This window comes from Mesoplodon densirostris, chromosome 8 (genome assembly GCF_025265405.1).
Source record: "Mesoplodon densirostris isolate mMesDen1 chromosome 8, mMesDen1 primary haplotype, whole genome shotgun sequence".
In the NCBI taxonomy this organism is placed as follows: Eukaryota; Metazoa; Chordata; class Mammalia; order Artiodactyla; family Ziphiidae; genus Mesoplodon; species Mesoplodon densirostris.
Genome location: NC_082668.1, coordinates 29,602,357 through 29,621,937, shown reverse-complemented (window position 1 = coordinate 29,621,937; position 19,581 = coordinate 29,602,357). Strand labels below are relative to the sequence as shown.

The 19,581-nt window shown below is 41.1% G+C and overlaps 1 protein-coding gene and 1 non-coding gene across 21 annotated transcripts in view; both read right to left on the bottom strand.

Moving 5' to 3' along the window:
• LOC132495108 (uncharacterized) overlaps positions 1–19,581 on the bottom strand; it is a 310,462-nt gene that overhangs the window by 260,223 nt on the left and 30,658 nt on the right. The gene's annotated exons all lie outside the window — the stretch shown is intronic.
• LOC132495573 (U6 spliceosomal RNA) lies at positions 8,996–9,103 on the bottom strand. Its single transcript, XR_009533303.1, has one exon. It is a non-coding gene; the product is annotated as a U6 spliceosomal RNA (small nuclear RNA).

The window sequence follows — 19,581 nt, the reverse complement described above, 5'->3', positions numbered from 1 at the left end:
AGCAACTCTATGCCAATAAAATGGACAACGTGGAAGAAATGGACAAATTCTTAGAAATGCACAACCTGCCAAGACTGACTCAGGAAGAAATAGAAAATATGAACAGACCAATCACAAGCACTGAAATTGAAACTGTGATAAAAAATCTTCCAACAAACAAAAGCCCAGGACCAGATGGCTTCACAGGTGAATTCTATCAAGCATTTAGAGAAGAGCTAACACCTATCCTTCTCAAACTCTTCCAAAATATAGCAGAGGGGGGAACACTCCCAAACTCATTCTACGAGGCCACCATCACCTTGATACCAAAACCAGACAAGGATGTCACAAAGAAAGAAAACTACAGGCCAATATCACTGATGAACATAGATGCAAAAATCCTCAACAAAATACTAGCAAACAGAATCCAACAGCACATTAAAAGGATCATACACCATGATCAAGTGGGGTTTATTCCAGGAATGCAAGGATTCTTCAATATACGCAAATCAATCAATGTGATACACCATATTAACAAATTGAAGGAGAAAAACCATATGATCATCTCAATAGATGCAGAGAAAGCTTTCGACAAAATTCAACACCCATTTATGATAAAAACCCTCCAGAAAGTAGGCATAGAGGGAACTTTCCTCAACATAATAAAGGCCATATATGACAAACCCACAGCCAGCATCGTCCTCAATGGTGAAAAACTGAAACCATTTCCACTAAGATCAGGAACAAGACAAGGTTGCCCACTCTCACCACTCTTATTCAACATAGTTTTGGAAGTTTTAGCCACAGCAATCAGAGAAGAAAAGGAAATAAAAGGAATCCAAATTGGAAAAGAAGAAGTAAAGCTGTCACTGTTTGCAGATGACATGATACTATACATACAGAATCCTAAAGATGCTACCAGAAAACTACTAGAGCTAATCAATGAATTTGGTAAAGTTGCAGGATACAAAATTAATGCACAGAAATCTCTGGCATTCCTATATACTAATGATGAAAAATCTGAAAGTGAAATCAAGGAAACACTCCCATTTACCATTGCAACAAAAAGAATAAAATATCTAGGAATAAACCTACCTAAGGAGACAAAAGACCTGTATGCAGAAAATTATAAGACACTGATGAAAGAAATTAAAGATGATACAAATAGATGGAGAGATGTACCATGTTCTTGGATTGGAAGAATCAACATTGTGAAAATGACTATACTACCCAAAGCAATCTACAGATTCAATGCAATCCCTATCAAACTACCACTGGCATTTTTCACAGAACTAGAGCAAAAAATTTCACAATCTGTATGGAAACACAAAAGACCCCGAATAGCCAAAACAATCTTGAGAACGCAAAATGGAGCTGGAGGAATCAGGCTCCCTGACTTCAGACTATACTACAAAGCTACAGTAATCAAGACAGTATGGTACTGGCACAAAAACAGAAAGATAGATCAATGGAACAGGATAGAAAGCACAGAGATAAACCCACGGACATATGGTCACCTTATCTTTGATAAAGGAGTCAAGAGTGTACAGTGGAGAAGGGACAGTCTCTTCAATAATTGGTGCTGGGAAAACTGGATAGGGACATGTAAAAGTATGAGATTAGATCACTCCCTAACACCACACACAAAAATAAGCTCAAAATGGATTAAAGACCTAAATGTAAGGCCAGACGCTATCAAACTCTTAGAGGAAAACATAGGCAGAACACTCTATGACATAAATCACAGCAAGATCCTTTTTGACCCACCTCCTAGAGTAATGGAAATAAAGACAAAAATAAACACATGGGACCTAATGAAACTTAAAAGCTTTTGCACCACAAAGGAAACCATAAACAAGACCAAAAGACAACCCTCAGGGGCTTCCCTGGTGGCGCAGTGGTTGAGAGTCCGCCTGCCGATGCAGGGGACATGGGTTCGTGCCCCGGTCCGGGAAGATCCCACATGCCGCGGAGCAGCTGGGCCCGTGAGCCATGGCCGCCGAGCCTGCGCGTCCGGAGCCTGTGCTCCGCAACAGGAGAGGCCACAACAGTGAGAGGCCCGCATACCGCAAAAAAAAAAAAAAAAAAAAAAAAAAAAAGACAACCCTCAGAATGGGAGAAAATATTTGCAAATGAAGCAACTGACAAAGGATTAATCTCCAAAATTTATAAGCAGCTCATGCAGCTCAATAACAAAAAGACAAACAACCCAATCCAAAAATGGGCAGAAGACCTAAATAGACATTTCTCCACAGAAGATATACAGACTCCCAACAAACACATGAAAGGATGCTCAACATCTTTACTCATTAGAGAAATGCAAATCAAAACTACAATGAGATATCATCTCACACCAGTCAGAATGGCCATCATCAAAAAATCTACAAACAATAAATGCTGGAGAGGGTGTGGAAAAAAAGGAACACTCTTGCACTGCTGGTGGGAATGTGAATTGGTACAGCCACTATGGAGAACGGTATGGAGGTTCCTTAAAAAACTACAAATAGAACTACCATATGACCCAGCAATCCCACTACTGGGCATACACCCTGAGAAAACCATAATTCAAAAAGAGACATGTACCAAAATGTTCATAGCAGCCCTATTTACAATAGCCCAGAGATGGAAACAACCTAAGTGTCCATCATCGGATGAATGGGTAAAGAAGATGTGGCACATATATACAATGGAATATTACTCAGCCATAAAAAGAAACGAAATTGAGCTATTTGTAATGAGGTGGATGGACCTAGAGCCTGTCATACAGAGTGAAGTAAGTCAGAAAGAGAAAGACAAATACTGTATGCTGACCCATATATATGGAATTTAAGAAAAAAAAATGTCATGAAGAACATAGGGGTAAGACAGGAATACAGACACAGACCTACTAGAGAATGGACTTGAGGATATGGGGAGGGGGAAGGGTAAGCTGTGACAAAGTGAAAGAGCGGCATGGACATATATACACTACCAAACGTAAGGTAGATAGCTAGTGGGAAGCAGTCGTATAGCATAGGGAGATCAGCTTGGTGCTTTGTGACCGCCTGGAGGGGTGGGATAGGGAGGGTGGGAGGGAGACGCAAAAGGGAGGGGATATGGGAACATATGTATATGTATAACTGATTAAATTTGTTATAAAGCAAAAAAAAAAAAAAACCTCACAAAAAGTTGATATGTCAATACGTATTCTGCTAAATCTACAGTCATTTATTCATATAGCTCAAGTAAAAACACCACCTCAATTTGTTTAATTGCCTCATTATTGAGAGAAAAGTTGGTTTGCGTTTAGTAGCTATCAGGATGACTGCTTTAGTTACCTCAAGTATCAATACTCTTCACCTTTTAGTGTGTGAACCTAACTTTTAACTTGGTCGTAGGAAAAAAATATTCCAAAATAAACTTACTAAATGAAGAATCCAACTCAGAAAAATTTGCCTGGCATTTATTCAAGTTCTACAAACTCATAAATAACTAGGAGATGAAGTTTGGGGCTGATGAATCTCTGCATAACATGGTAAGTTTATTTTCTAGGACAGTCTCTGGGTTTCAATTGCCTCAGTCAGGTACATCTATTAAATGCAAATGACTGCACCAGCCAGGTGGCTCTGATACTTCCTTTCCTCTCCACTGCCGTTATTTGGGACTTCTCTCTCCTCCTGTCTCTCCTCTCCCCTCCACCTTCTCAACTATAACCCTTGTGATATTGCAGGATAAATCTGTAGGGCAATAGAGGAGGAAGGAAAGGAAAATGTCAGGGAAGAAGAAGGGTAAGACTTCATCACCCATTTCTTCTACCCCTGCTGTACCTTATAACTTCTTACCTTGTCTGCTGGGGGCAGGGGTGTTTGGGGAACCCTCCTATCACAGCACAAAAGATCCTTCATGATCTGGCTCTTGCCTTTTCTAATGTAATGCAATGGCCTCGATAGACTAATTCCCAGGAGGAACCCTACCCAGCTCAGTCTGAGCATCAGTCTGGTGTACATGAGGCTCCTCCCTAAGCACTCAGGGTGTTCATTCTTTCTGTGTGCTCTTTCCCCATTTAACATCTTCCTCTCTACATGGTGAGCAACTTGTGAGCAGGAAATATCTTTCACCTGTATGTTCAGGGCCTAGCAGCCTTGCTCAGTGACTGGTTCAAAAACACCAGCAGTGCTCAAAAAAATATTTGTTGTATCGTGTATGAGTGGCCCCAGAACTTTTCCAATTGCCTCATCCCAGAGTCCCTGCTTTGGCCTTCCCCCAACTTTCTCCCATCAGAAGTTACTCCTCCTTGGTAAGGAAGGAAGCTAAAATTAACTGAGCTTATCAACTATGCTCCAATATAAAATAAAAATTTTTAAATATTAACTGAGCTGCTCTCCTGAAATGGAAACGAAGCTACTTAGGTCTTTTTGCTAGCCTGAAATCCAGAGTTATCAACTATATGTACCTTTGTCTCTACAAGGAAAAAAAAAGAGGTGGCAGCGTGTCACTGGAGAGGCCCAGACTTTCATTAAATGGGTGGGACTTTTTAAAAGAAAAAAGGTGAAGATATAATTATAGATAATGACAGCCAACATTTAGTCAGCCTTTATCCTGTCTAGATACTCTTGTAAATACACTACATCTGCTGTAACCTTTCACCCTTGAATCAGCTCCATGAGGTCTTGATGTTCTCCCTGAGTTAGAATACAGAACACTTTCTCTAATCCATTAATATCCATTCAACAGAGCATTACCAGGCCTTTAAAAAAGTAAGTGTATGTATGTGGAATCTAAAAAAACCAAACTCATAGAAACAGAGAACAGGCAGGGATTGGGGAGTTGGCAAAATGGGTGAAGCGAGTCAAAGGGTACCGACTTCCAGTTATAAGATAAATAAGTCCTGGAGATGTAGTGTACAACTTGGTGACTATATGTGTGTGTGTGCGTGTGTGTGTGTGTGTGTGTGTGTGTGTGTGTATATATATATATATGCACACGCATACTGTATTGTGTATTTGAAAGTTGTCAAGAGAGTAGGTCTTAAAAGTTCTCATCACAAAAAAATTTAACTATGTGTGGCGGTAGATGTTAACTAGACTTATTACGGTAATCATTTCTCAATATACACATATATCAAATCATTATGTTGTACACTTTAAACTTATACAAAGTTGTGTATCAATTATATCTCAATAAAACTGGAAAAACAGAGCTACTTCCAAAAGAAAAAAAATGTCTGAGGACTAGGTAGGATCATAAAGAAATGTGTATATAATAAGTGAGAATAGTAAGATAAAAAGCATATACAGTAAGTCCCCTACATACGAACCTTCAAGTTACGAACTTTCAAAGATGCAAATGTGCTTTGCACATCCAATCACGTAAGTTAGTTCACGTGTCTGGCGTACATTGTCATGTGTGTGCATCCTCTACAAGTGGTTGTGCTTTTGTGTACTTTATTGTACAGTACTGTATAGAGTACAGTAGTACAGTGCCTTTATTTCAAGTCCAGGGTGTCTGGAAGCAAGCGTAAAAGCAGTGGTGATGTAGCTGGTACTACTGTACTTTTCAAGGTACTGTACTGTAAGCTTTAAAAGGTTTTCTTTATTTTTTGTGGGTTTTTTATGTATTATTTGTGTGAAAAGTATTATAAACCTATAACAGTACAGTACTATATAGCCGATTGTGTTAGTTGGATACCTAGGCTAACTTTGTTGGACTTACAAACAAATTGGACTCACGAACTTGCTCTCTGAAAGGAACTCGTTTGTATGTAGGGCACTTACTGTACCCCTATAATCTATAGCCATGCAAACATATCAAGGTAATAAGGACTGAAAGGAATGTCCAAAAATGAGAGCACTTGAGTTGGAATGATGAGTAGTGTCTTTTTATATGTTTTATATTATTATTGTTTAAGACAAATTTAAATTGTAAATTTGAAACGTACTTTAATGAACTGGACCTATGTTTAAATGAATATCAGGACCAACTCATATTGGAGACTCAGAGAATTCTTAAAATTCTTAACTCTCTTTTTGCTCTTTACTTTTATCAGTGCCTTTTTCCCCAAGCCCCAAGCTGAATGCTAGTTCAGACACTGAGAAGAGTGGAGGAGGGGAAGAAGGAGAATTAACTCCTGTTGAGTTGGGTAAGAATGCTGGGGGAGGGGCGGGCGGAGCAGGAGTGGGGAGCGGTAGGTATCTGAGCCTCAGCTCCCACCTCTCCACCAGTTCCCACCCTATTTAGTAAGACACTGATGTTGCCTCCATCTTTTTTTAAATGGTACATAAACATATCTTCAAATCCTTCTTCTCCACCAAGTCAGCACCCTAAACCCTGCCTATAAGGAAATTCTGGAGTCACTAGTAGCAGAGTGTCCACTGTCAAGGACCCAGGAGACTCTGTGGGACTGTGGCCTTTTTCTACAGTGGAACAGAGAGGAGAGAAACAGGGCAGAAACAACCAGATTGTCAGTAAAAGAGAAAGCAAAAGAGGTCTTAGGAGAAAATCAGTGAGATAACTCTAAAGCTGACCAAAGATCAAGAGTTATTCCAACTCAGAGATTTGAGCTGACAGGTTTGCCCGCCCCCCCATCTCTTGGCCCCAAATTCCCAGACAATCTACCCACAGAACCACATATCCCATACTGTGCTGCCAGATATTGATCCTACCCCTGCCAAGCTTGACTGGCTCAGAATTGTGAGAATCCCCTCTCTCAAAACCTGGCTGGAAAGGGAAGTAGAAGGTGAGTCAGGCCAAGGACGCCCAGGAGAGGATCTGTTCCTGGCTAAGTCAGAACAAACTTTCCCAGGAAACACTTTCTCAACCCTGCTGATCCCTTTCTATTGGTCAGACAGGCTGTGAAGTTAATAGGTTTCTGTGGGCAGAAACTGTATCCATGGGAAAACCCATGGAAAACACCAAAGAATCAATTACAAATGAGCCTTTGGAACCAAGCTGCTCCTACGTGGACCCTGACCTCACGGTCAGTGTGACGGAAGGAGTTGGGAGTGTCATTTGCCCATAGGCTTTTTGCAGTGAGTTTTCATTTTTTATTGTCATGGCCTTGTTTCTTTGCCATATTTGCTTTCCCACCTAAATAAACGCTTAAACAAAACATTTTAAATCCAGATTTTTTAAATAGATAAATAAAACATTACAGGTATATTTGAAGCCTCCCCAACCAAACTCCTCCCTGATTTCATTGCCTGTCCTCATTATTCAGGGGCGACCATTGTCCTGAATTTGCGTGATGGTATATTTTCACTATGTAAGTATGTGTCCATCAGCAACATGTACTTTTGTTTGGCACATTTTCAGACTTTACATAAATGTTACTCTGGACTCGCATGTCTTTTACTCAGTTTTTGTGCAACATCATTTTTGAGATTTACTCATATTAACATGGCTCTAGTGAATTCATTTCTAATTGCAGCATTCTATTATGTGAATATATCACATTACTACTATTGTACTCTTCTATTACCATTACTGTTCATTTTAGTATTTACCTGTAGTATTCTGTTATATAAAGATATCATCATTTGTTTCTTAATTCTCCTGAGGACTGGAATAGCTGGGTGGTAGAGTATGAGCATCTTTAACTTCAAAGAGAAGTTTGGGAATGCCTAATACAACAGTCAAGCCGATTTATAGCTGTGCTACACAGGTTGAGAGCTTCTGATGTTTCACTTCCTCAGAAACACTTGATACTGGCAGACTCTTTAATTTTTGCCCATTTGATGGAGGTGATATATAATCTCATTTTATGGCATTATCTTTATTCACAGATTGAAAACAAAATCTTTTTCAAAATGATCTTTTAGGTTAGTGGTTCTCAAAGTGTGGTCTGGGGACCCCTGGAAGATCCCTGAAACTCCTTCAGGCAGACTTTGAGGTCACAACTATTTCCTAACAGCACCAAATGTTATTTGCCTTTTTAACGCTCATTCTCTCACAGGAGTATAGTGGAGTTATCCAGAGGCTACCGGAATGTGGTGCTGCACCAGACCATAGAATCATCCAGCTGTCTTCTATTAAGCCCAACATTAAGGAGATTTACACAAAGGGAAAGCAATGCCACTCTTCTAATTATTTTTGTCTTGGAAAAATTTATTATTTCCCATTTTAAAAAAATATGTTAGCAGACAATGGGTTTATTATTGTTCTTACATAATTAATAAATATTTTAAAATATTTCAGTTTTAATTTCTAATGTGGTAAGTATCACTAGACATAACAAACATATAAACAAAAGCTCCTTGAAGTCCTCAAGAACGTTTACGAGCCTAAGGGGCCCTCCAGATACCAAAAAGTTTGAAACTCCCTATTTTAGGCCACACCCTTTTATTGTCACTTCCCACTTAAAGCAATGACAGCTGACTTTTAGAGGGTGCTTCCTGCGATGGGCCATCATGCTGAGTGCCTGAGGGTCACTTTCCCTGTAACCTTCAAGATACTATTGTACAGCAGATGCTGTGATTGGCCCCACTTGAGGGAGAGTAAGCTGAGACTTGGAACAGTTGAGGGTCATGCCTGAGGTCAGGAAATGGGACTGAAGTCCAGCCTTGATGACTCCAGAGGCCTCCCCGCACTTTACCATCACAGCTACTGTCCTCCCTCCTTACCCCTCCAGCTTTCTTCTGAGTCATCCTCTGAGTCAGCCGTCTTGAAACTATCTACTCATCTTTGAATCATCCTCTCCTTTTTCTTTGAAATGATCTGAATCCCCTTCCCAAGGCAGCAGAGGGGCGAGAGGCTCTGGGGCTGGCTTCCTGGAGCTGGAGCTGCCCCAGGCTTCCAGGCAGCAGAGCCAGCAGTCAAGGCAGTTACGCAGGATGGAGACAAGGAAACAGACCCCCCAAAAGGGCTGCACTAAGAGGGAAAATATTTGCTAGATAGGTTCTGGAAGGAAAAGTTGCAGAGGCCCCAGAATAAAAAGGTAGATCTTTTTTCCTCTGGGTTTCTTTGCCTCAGGCCTACAGGTGGGGAGAAAATGTTAAAATCAGACATCTGCCTATTAACCATATCCATCTCTTTTTTTTTTTTTAATATGGAATGCTTCATGAATTTACATGTCATCCTTGAGCAGGGGTCATGCTAATCTACTCTGTATGGTTCCAATTTTTAGTATATGTGCTGCCGAAGCGAGCACACATATCCATCTCTTAATCTCTTATTCCCACTCACTGATTTTCTTCATTCAGCAAATACAGTGGTGTGATAAGTGGGTTGTGACGGGATAATAATACCAGCTGACGTTTATTGGTATGAAATTATGCAGGTGCCTAGAAATGGGGCTGAAAAGAAATGACAGCCAGCTCAGGAAGAGTTTGGATTTTACCTGGAAGGTTTAATCAAGGGAGCAACATACTCCAATTTGCTTTTACAAAGATCCTTCAGCTGCAGAGTGGAGAATGGATTGCTGGGGAGCAGGGCAGGAGGCAGAAAACAATGAGGCCTGGAATTAGCATAGGACTAGCAGGGGTGGACAAAATCAGTGATGGACAGGCAGGAAGCAAACATGCGAATGGTTTCTCACATGCCTAGAATTACTGCCGTAGCCTCCTAACTGGATTTCTCATCACCAAGATTTTTTTTCCCCCTTCCAATCAACTCTGAGATTAACCTTCCTTAGATACCATTTATCCAGTTGAGGAGTACTAGATAGCCTACTGCTTAAGTGTATTGGCAGTAGGGCCAAACGGCTTGGATTCAAATCCTGTCTCAGCCACTTTACAATGACCAGTTTCCTCATCTGAAAAATGAGGTCCTGAAAATGGTGTTTACACTCCAGGGTTGCTGTGAGTCAATGTATATAGAAGAACTTGTATCATTACTTGTGTATGGTAATACTTCAATAAAAAAAGTAATTACTATTATGGCATTTCTCTACTCAGAAACCTTCCATAGTGGAGAGGGGCAAGGTAGGGATATGGGATTAAGAGATACAAACTACTATGGATAAAATAGACAGCAACAAAAATATACTGTACAGCACAGGGAATGATAGCCATTATTTTATAACTTTTAATGAAGTATAATCTATAAAAATATTGAATCACTATGCTATGCACCTGAAACTAAAATAATATTGTAAATCAACTATAATTTTAAAAAAAGAAACCTTCCATAGAAAACCTTTTATTTCCATTTGCTAGAATGGCAAGGCCTGCCTCTCCAGATCCTTCATAATCCAGGCCCACTACACCGCTCAGCCTCATCTAATGCTATTCCTCCAAATATGTTCCCCAAATATACCAGATACAGCACATCTGTGCCTTGGTCATGCAGTTTCCCTCATTTCAAATGCCTTTCTTTTTCCCATCTATCCTCTCAATCTATCTGTCCCTTAAATGCTCATCACCACTTCCAGAAAAATGATTCCAAATGCAGTGACCAGTGACCATACCCTGTGAAATCATTTTCCCCCAAGCAGGACAGCATGTCATTCCAACCAGGAGGCTATCATTCCAAATAACTCACAAAGCCACTCACACTCCTACCTGTCATTGCTATCTAAATGCTAAGCACTCACAGAAGGCCTAGAGCATAAACTTGTCTTTCCCATGCTTCGTGGAGCACTATGGATGCCCCCAGAAGCCCATAAATAAAAAATAACTTGGGTACAAGTTGAGTTTTCATCAGGACTAACAGCTATGAAGTATTTAAAGGCTCTTTTGGGCTATTAACCCAAACCAATGTTGTGTGTTCAAAAGAGACAGGACCAAAAATATATGAACTAATTGACCAAAATATATTTCAGGGGAAGCAAAGTCTTACCCAAAGCAGGACTTCATAAAGCGCATGTGTCCTTCCGTGCTTCATGTCTTTTGTTTTCATGCCTTATTGAGGTGTGATTAGAAAGAAGAGATGGCACAACATTGATAAATCTCATGTCCTTTTAACCACAAAGCTTTATAAAGATCAGCATTTGTGTTAGGCTACTTAAAATTCTCTTATAGTTTCAAACATGACAGTGTAATCATAAAATCACGTTTGCCTACAGGGAGGTTTTCCACACCTATAAGTTACTAGAAATTCTCCTTAGTTGGAAAAAATGTGTTCTAGAAACTAGAAGAATTTCTTTTTCAATGAAAAATGATAACTTTGCATTTTTTAAACCAGGAAATTGTGGGCACTTATTTGCTTTTGGCTAGAAATAAAAGATTTTTTCTAAATTGGGCCCCTCATTAACTACAATCTCTCTATAGATAGCACTCAGTTCAGTAGAGTGTGTGGAGAGACAGAGGAGAACTTCTCTCCATGTTCTCAGAGACATTCAGAGAGATTAAGAGTGGGAGAGTGCATCAAAGTGGTGCCAAGTACCAGAACTCAGAAAACATTTACTTTTTATTGATTCCCTTATTCAACCAACATTTACTGAGCCCCTGATTTCTACTGGGCTGCATAGCCTTGCCCCAGCAGCAGTTTACAAAATATTTTGAGACATAAGATGCAAATGTTCAGCCCCTGCACTGACCCAGTAGGCAGCTACATCTATGGAGTGTAGGAAGCCAGCTACTGGGGGGTGAGAAGGAGGTGGTAGTGGTTGGGGGACCCTGTGTACTACATCCATGCTTCCCCTGCTCCACCATGATGGCCCAGTCTATATGGTTTGGTTTCTGACTAAGTTTCCTAGATTCTTAACTTCTCAATATTTTCTCCTTGAGAATATTCCTTCTGGAGCTGAAATATTTCCATGAATTCTAGCCTGCTTAGATGAGCCCTAACTGTCAATGCCAAGAACTGGCTCTTATTTCCTGAGCTGCTGGCCAGTGCCCAGTTGTGAGTGGACTTGTCATCTAAACTGGCCTGACCATGAAGAATCACCTTGGGCACTTGTCAAAATGATCGATTCCTAGTCCCTGACCCCAGCCTATTGGAATCAGAAACTCTGGGGGAAGGGAGGCTTTCTAGATGAGGAAACTGAGGTTCAGAGAGGTGAAATTATAGACTCAACTCCACACATGTGAGTGCAGAGCCAGGGACAAACCCAGTTATGTTCAGTCCAACCTTTTTTGGTGTTATGATTAGACATATGAGAGGGTACAGGGCCATAGTTGCTTCAGCCCCACCCCCTTGCTTCAATCACAGCCTCCTTATTCCATTTCCTGGAGTCATACACTTTCTCAGTTTCCTCAAGAATGTAATCCTGTGCCACAACACCCATGATAGACGGAAGGGTACAGTGAATGACTGAAGCAGGCTATGGCAGTGCAGATATAGCATCCGTGGCAGGCAGGGATCCTATAGGAAACTAAGGTCCTTTCATGGCCAAGCTACTAACTACCGGTACTACTCAGCTCCTACCAGCTGTTGGCCAGTGAGAATGTAGGCCCAGCTTCACTGAAAGAGCTAGATTTTTTAGGTAATATCTCAAAATGTCACCCCCATGATCATATTTACACTATATAACACTACATCTTAGAGACTTGAGAGAGAAAATCTGTGGCTGGCCTTGAAGAAGCGAGGTGCTACGATATGAACTGCCTGTGGAGAGGGTCACGTGGCAGGAAGCTGCAGGTAGCTTCTGGGAGCAGAGGGCTTCAGTCCTACAACCAAAAGGAACTGAATCTTGCCAACAACCATGGGAGCTTGGAAGAAGATCCCAAGTTCCAGAAAGGAATGCAGCCCAGCCAGCATTTTCTTTTTTTTTTTTTTTTTTTTCTGTACGCGGGCCTCTCACTGCTGTGGCCTCTCCCGTTGCGGAGCACAGGCTCCGGACACACAGGCTCCGCGGCCATGGCTCGCGGGCCCAGCCACTCCGCGGCATGTGGGATCCTCCGGGATCGGGGCACGAACTCGTGTCCCCTGCATCGGCAGGCGGACTCTCAACCACTGCGCCACCAGGGAGGCCCCCAGCCAGCATTTTGATTGCAGCTTTGTAACCTTGACCAGAGGACAAAGCTAAGCCATCCTTGGGCTCCTGACCTACAGGAACTCTGAGATAATAAATGTGTGCTGTTTTAAGCTACTACAGTTGTGGTAATTTCTGATATAGCAATAGAAAACCAATACACCTTCCTAGGCCTCCCCTTCTCAGAGAGCCCTTCAAACTCCAGAGGTTCCCTCTCTCCATCTATCATCTACATTTCCATCCCTAACTGCCCTGATCTCAGCTAGCTGTCAAGAGAGAAAGTAATCCGGCAAACTGATTTACCATTTATTATTTACCTACCCCTTTGCATTTTGTAAGAGAGGGCTTGGAGAGGTATGGCTAAATCAAATGTGTGATTGATACAAAATGATGGAATTTCAGAAAATGATGCAGAAAAGTAGAAGTAATTTGGTGCCTGGAGATTGTCCCAGCGGGCCTCAAGCCATACCATAGTGCTTACCCAGAAGAACACAATCAGCCCAGCCAAAAACACTCTAAACAATGGGACCAGGAGCCAGAAACTGCTTTGCCGCTTACTAGAAAGATTAATTGGAGAAAGCTTTAGTTTTCTTCTCTGTCACATAGGGCTGGGACCTATCCTGCCTGCCTCAAAAGACTATTGTGAGGATCATGCCAGTTGGCATATGTGTGTGAGATAATAGAAAATATATTAGTCTCTGCCCCCAGTTACTGGCACAGAGCTCCTGAACCCCTTGTAATTTCCTGGGTGATAGGAGTTTGTTCTAATGAGGTGACTCTGGGTGGGCTCCTGGATGAGGGCTAGTCACTGGGCAGACCAAGCCATGATTAGAAGCTTGGAATTTTCAGCCCACCCCCCATTCTCTTGAGAAGAAAGAAGGGCTGGAAATGGAGTTAATAATTGATCATGCCTACGTGATGAAGCCTCCACAAAAATCCCAGTTAAGTATGGAGTTCAGAGAGCTTCCAGGTTGGTGACATACCCCAACTCCACGGGGTCAGAAGTTCCTGTGCTTGGGACCCTCTCAGACCTCGATCTATGTATCTTTTCATCTGGTTGTCTATCTGTATCCTTTGTCATACCTTTTAATAAACTAGTAATTATAAGTGATTCCCTGAGTTCTGTGAGCAGCTCCAGCAAATCAATAGAACCCAAAGAAGGGGTTGTGGGAACCTCTGACTTACAGCCAAACCTGACAGAAGCTGTGGGTGAGCTGGGGACCTACTACTTGTGATTGGCATCTGAAGTGGGGGTGTGGGGTACAGTCTTGTGGGGCTGAGCTCTTAACCTGTGGGATCTGATACTGTCACCAGTTAGCTAGTATCAGAATTGAGTTACATTGTAGAACACCCAGGTGGTATCAGAGAAATCTTTGGTGGGGAGAAAAAACCCACACATCTGGTGACCAGAAGTGTCAGAAGTGTTGTGAATGTGGATAGCCTTATGAGAGTAAAGGAAAAACATAGGGAGGGAAAGACTGGGTTTTTCTACTTAATGTGAAAGCACTCTGTAAGTAAAAAATATATTCACAAAAATAGGTTGAAGTGATGAAGCAATCACAGATAATTTAAGCCAAAAATATTCCGGCGCACACATTGTGATTTCAGGCCTGCAGCTTCAGTACTGATCTTCCCCATGTCTGTTGTCAGGCTTCCATTTTCTTGCCACCTCTTGGTTTCAGCCAGAGGCTGACGTTCACTTCTCCCAGCTCGCATGCTGCTGACAAGGGCCGGGGAGGGACTGAGATGATGGTCCTCTCAGATCCCAGCGTATGATTAATATGGGAGGAAGAGGCCTCCAGGAAGGTCACACAGATGTCTGGGGAGTCCCCCGCCACCAGAGCAAAAATAGCACCATCAAATTCCCCAGGCTCCAAAAACAAAATCACCCCTAGTGAGACTGAGACTGCTGAGTCCTTCAAACCCATGCAGTCAAGCCCCTGGAAGTTCTAGAACTTTCTCATCCAGCAGGGCTCCACTGTGTCCAAATCCATGTTTCAAATGGCAAGAGCAAGCAACCGCTTTCTTCTGATGTCCATATGGCTTAGAGTGAAAACTACACCAGGCAGAGTTTTATTAGATTTAAATGGACTAGAAAAAGAGCGAGGAGAAAAGGAAGAAGATGATTTATCCTCCTTATAGTCAAACAAACATAGAAAAACACATGAGAAGAAATAACAGCTTCCCATTTTAAAGCCAGGGGTTGAAGTCAAGGATCACATGACTGATTGGAGGAGTGAAAAAACTCTCATTCTGGAACTAAACTAAATTATTAAATTATAGAAATTAATAAAAATAATAATAATAAAATAGCCTTAACAATACCAAACATTTACTACGTTTACCCTGTGCCTGGCACTGTGCTAAATGTTTTCCAGGTATTCTCACTCAAGCATCACAATGACCCTGAAGGAAAGGTACTATTCCTGTTCCAACTTAACAGATGAAGAAACCAAGGCTTGGTGAAGTTAAGTAATTTATACAAGGCCATGCAACTAGCAAATAACAGAGCTAGTTCTTGAAGCCAGCTTTATCGGCCTCCAAAGTCTGTGTTCTTAATCACTGTGCCACCTTGCCCCCCGAGAATGGATACACACAGCTGTGTCCCCACTCCTCAGAAGGGCCAAGAATGCTGACCACAAATCTGCACCCCCTACAAGCTCGTGGTACTCCCTCCTCCCACACTTGCTCTTCCAAGAACCTCACCAAACATGCCTGAAGACGGGATTCTCTCCCCAAAACTCAAAATGACCCTCCCCTCTTCAGAAAAAGAGATAATACGCCCCACACAAGAGCTGTTAATCTTAACATCAACATCACTGGTACTTTTTCTTCTCTAGAAATAAAATATTAATTTTATTAATATTTTAAATTTGTAAACAATAGAGAATGTGAAGCTAATATGTTTACAGTAGCATTGAAGAAAAAAGCATGGGTTAAAAATTATCGAATGTTTGCAACCTGAAATTAATATTCAGTGCATCGGGAGAATGTAAAGCTCAGACGGAAATCAGAGTGAAAGCAATAATTAGAGCAACGGTAGCCTCTGTGTGGCAGAGGAGATAATCATTTAGATGGGCACATGGAAGCCAAGAAAGGTCAGTGCTAGCTAGCTTCAATGCTGCATTCTCAGAGCTGCTCTTCCACAAAACAGATCTAGTCTTTCGTGCTATAGAGAGTGGCATGGAAGACAGTTTGGAGGTATATGTAATTATAAAGAAGGAGGGGAGGAAGGAACATCAGGAGGGTGGAATAAGGGGAGGAGGAAGAAAACAAAAACGTGGACTCTGAGTTAAATCCAACATGGGCAAATAAAATTAGTATAACAACAACAAAAAGCTTTCCAAGTTTCCAGATATAAAACCTCATGAAATCTAGATATTAAAAAATACAAAATAGGGAGTTCCCTGGTTGCCTAGTGGTTAGGATTCCAGGCTTTCACTGCCATGGCCAGGCTTCAATCCCTGGTTGGGGATCTGAGATCCTGCAAACCGTGCGGTGCAGACAAAACAAAACAAAAAAAACAAAACAAAACAAAAAGTATTGGTTATTTTTATATATTGGAATTCTTGGTATCCGAACTTGGCCTGAGTTCAGGAAACAGCATTGTTTAAGGCCACAGGAAGGAGTGGAAGAGCATGGTAACAGAGAATATTATTTTGGATGATATTTGTCCTATATAGGTAAACTAAATCAATTTTTGGTTTTCATAATAATACCTGTTATTCACTGAGCGCCTTGTGTACACAGCTCTGTGCTAAACACTGTTTGTAATACTCTATTTGACTTAATCTTCCCAGCAGGCCTACCAGATAACTAGAATTACCCTCATTTGTACATGAGAAAACTGAAAGTGAGAGAGGGTAAGTTGCTCAAAGATACACTGGAAGTAACAGGCAGAGCTGCTCATCGGTGCCAGCTCCATGTGACTAGACCACTCTCAAACCTGTTCCATCAAAAGCATCATCAACATCACCAGAAACAACACTTACTCAGCAGTTTACAGAGAGTACCATTGTTAATCCCCACCTCAACTACTGTTATTCCCATTTTACAGGAGGAGAAACTGAGGCTCAAAGAGGTTAAATAATACCCGAGGTCACCTAGCTAGTAAGGTGGTGAAATTGGGATAGGAACTCAGACAAGCTGGCTCTGTATATTAAACCAGTGTGTGCTTCAATGTTCTGTGCATTTCAGAAATATGACTAACAATTTAAAACATTCCTGTACACTCGGTGCTTTGTGACCACCTAGGGGGGTGGGATAGGGAGGGTGGGAGGGAGGGAGACGCAAGAGGGAAGAGATATGGGAACATATGTATATGTATAACTGATTCACTTTGTTATAAAGCAGAAACTAACACACCATTGTAAAGCAATTATACTCCAAGAAAGATGTAAAAAAAAAAAAAATAAAAATAAATAAAACATTCCTGTACAAATAATACAGAACTAGTGTTACAATAAATGTTAATAAGTGGCTTGCTCTACTGCACTCTGAATGTGAGAATTAGCATCAAAATCAAGTCAGATTCAGTTACAGGTAATTTAATGCAGAGACCTGTTGGCTGTGTATTATTTTCATTTTTCTTATTTTGATGGAAATATGCTGTAATAAATTAATTGTAATAAATCACATTAATAGTTTATTGGAGTTAGAAATAAAAGAGTTGATGCTTAATCTACTATCTTTCTAAAGCAACAGTGAATTAGCAAATTAAGAAAAATATTCTAGGGCTTCCCTGGTGGCGCAGTGGTTGAGAATCTGCCTGCTAATGCAGGGGACACAGGTTCGAGCCCTGGTCTGGGAAGATCCCACATGCCACGGATCAACTAGGCCCGTGAGCCACAACTACTGAGCCTGCGCGTCTGGAGCCTGTGCTCCTCAACAAGAGAGGCAGCAACAGTGAGAGGCCCGCGCACCGCGATGAAGAGTGGCCCCCGCTCGCCGCAACTAGAGAAAGCCCTCGCACAGAAACACCCAACACAGCCAAAAATAAAATAAATAAATAAATTTATTTAAAAAAAGAAGAAAGAAAAATATTCTAAACAGAAAACACTAAAGGAGGTGCCTGGAAACCATTTTCTTCTACAGGATTTGAGGCATACTAGACCTGGTCTATTAGGTCTTGGAAACTAATTGGGACTTTAGGTATATTTGTCTGGCAATAAACAGGAAAAATGAACTTTGAAGAGTTCAGCTAATCTGTCCTTTTCCACTCTCTTCCTACACTTTAACTTTCACAGTAAATTGGTTAAGTTATAGGTATCTAACAACTGAGAGGTACTCTACAAAAACACATTTTATAAAACATGAATTAGACAGGATAAGATAGACTATGTTACATTAAAACATGAGGCAGTGACTTAACTCAAGAAACTTTAATTTCTTGCTCACACAGGGTGCTATGTCAATTAGGCAACTCCCCAGAGCATCTGTCCTTCAACTGGGGACTCAGTAATCTAGGCTGCTTCCACTGAATGGTTTTGCTATGTCAGGACATGGCCTTCAAGATCGCAGCAGCAAAGAAAGAGGGAGAGAGGGAAGCTGAAGGATCATACACAAGCTCTTAAATGCTTTGGTGGAGAAATGGTACATGTCGCTCCACTTACAGTTCAGTGGCCATTCTGCTTACAGGCTCGTGACCAAGAGGGCCTGGAAAAGTAGCAAGTACATGCATAGTTGATAGGTAGTAAATGTCTCTGATATAGAGCATTATATACATGTTTTCTTAATACTTCTACTACCACTACTATTAATACTAATACTACAACTAATAATAATACCATATGTTTGTCACAGCTAAAGTTTGCGTTATTCATTTTTTCCAAGGAACAAACTTTTAGTTTTATTAATCAATTCCACTAAGGTTATTTTGCTTCATTAATTTTGTTTTTATCTTTAACCTGATATGAATATTTCTACTCTTTAGGATTTCTTTATCTTCTTGAGCTGGGTATTTTATTTTCTAACAAAAGCTTAAGGCTATAAATTTCCCTCTGGCTACTTTTTATAGTTTTGGCACGTACTACTTTCTTTCTTTCTTTTTTTTTTTTTTTTTTTTGCGGTACGCGGGCCTCTCACTGCTATGGCCTCTCCCGTTGCGGAGCACAGGCTCTGGACGCACAGGCTCAGCAGCCATGGCTCACAGGCCCTAGAGAGTGCAGACTTCAGTAGCTGACGCACATGGGCTCAGTAGTTGCAGTGCATGGGCTCTCAGGCACACGGGCTTCAGTAGTTGCGGCGAAAGGGCTCAGGAGCCGCGGCACATGGGCTTAGTTGCTCCGCGGCATGTGGGATATTCCTGGAACAGGGATCAAACGCATGTCCCCTGCGTTGGGAGGCAGATTCCTCACCACCGTGTCACCAGGGAAGTCCCAATACATACTACTTTCATTGTGGTTTCATTCTGAATATTTTGCAATTTTACTCTGAATCCCTTTTCATCCAGAAAATTAACTATTTAGGAATGTGCTTTGTTAATTTCCAAATGTATAGATTTTGAGTAGCTCTTTTATTGTTGTTATTGTTAATTTCTACTGGTATTACATTGTAATCAACTAATGGTACCACCTGTATGATATCAAATGTTTAACTTGTTGAAATTTCTTTGGCCTGTTTTTTTACTATATTTATCTCATTCTCTAAAACAAGGTAAAGAATTACCTAAGGAGTTTTTACAAAATAACCTATAGCCAAATGTTTCTCCAGACTACTGAGTCAGGATCTCCAGGGGCAGGTCCAGGCATTGTATTTTTACCTGCCCATTCATA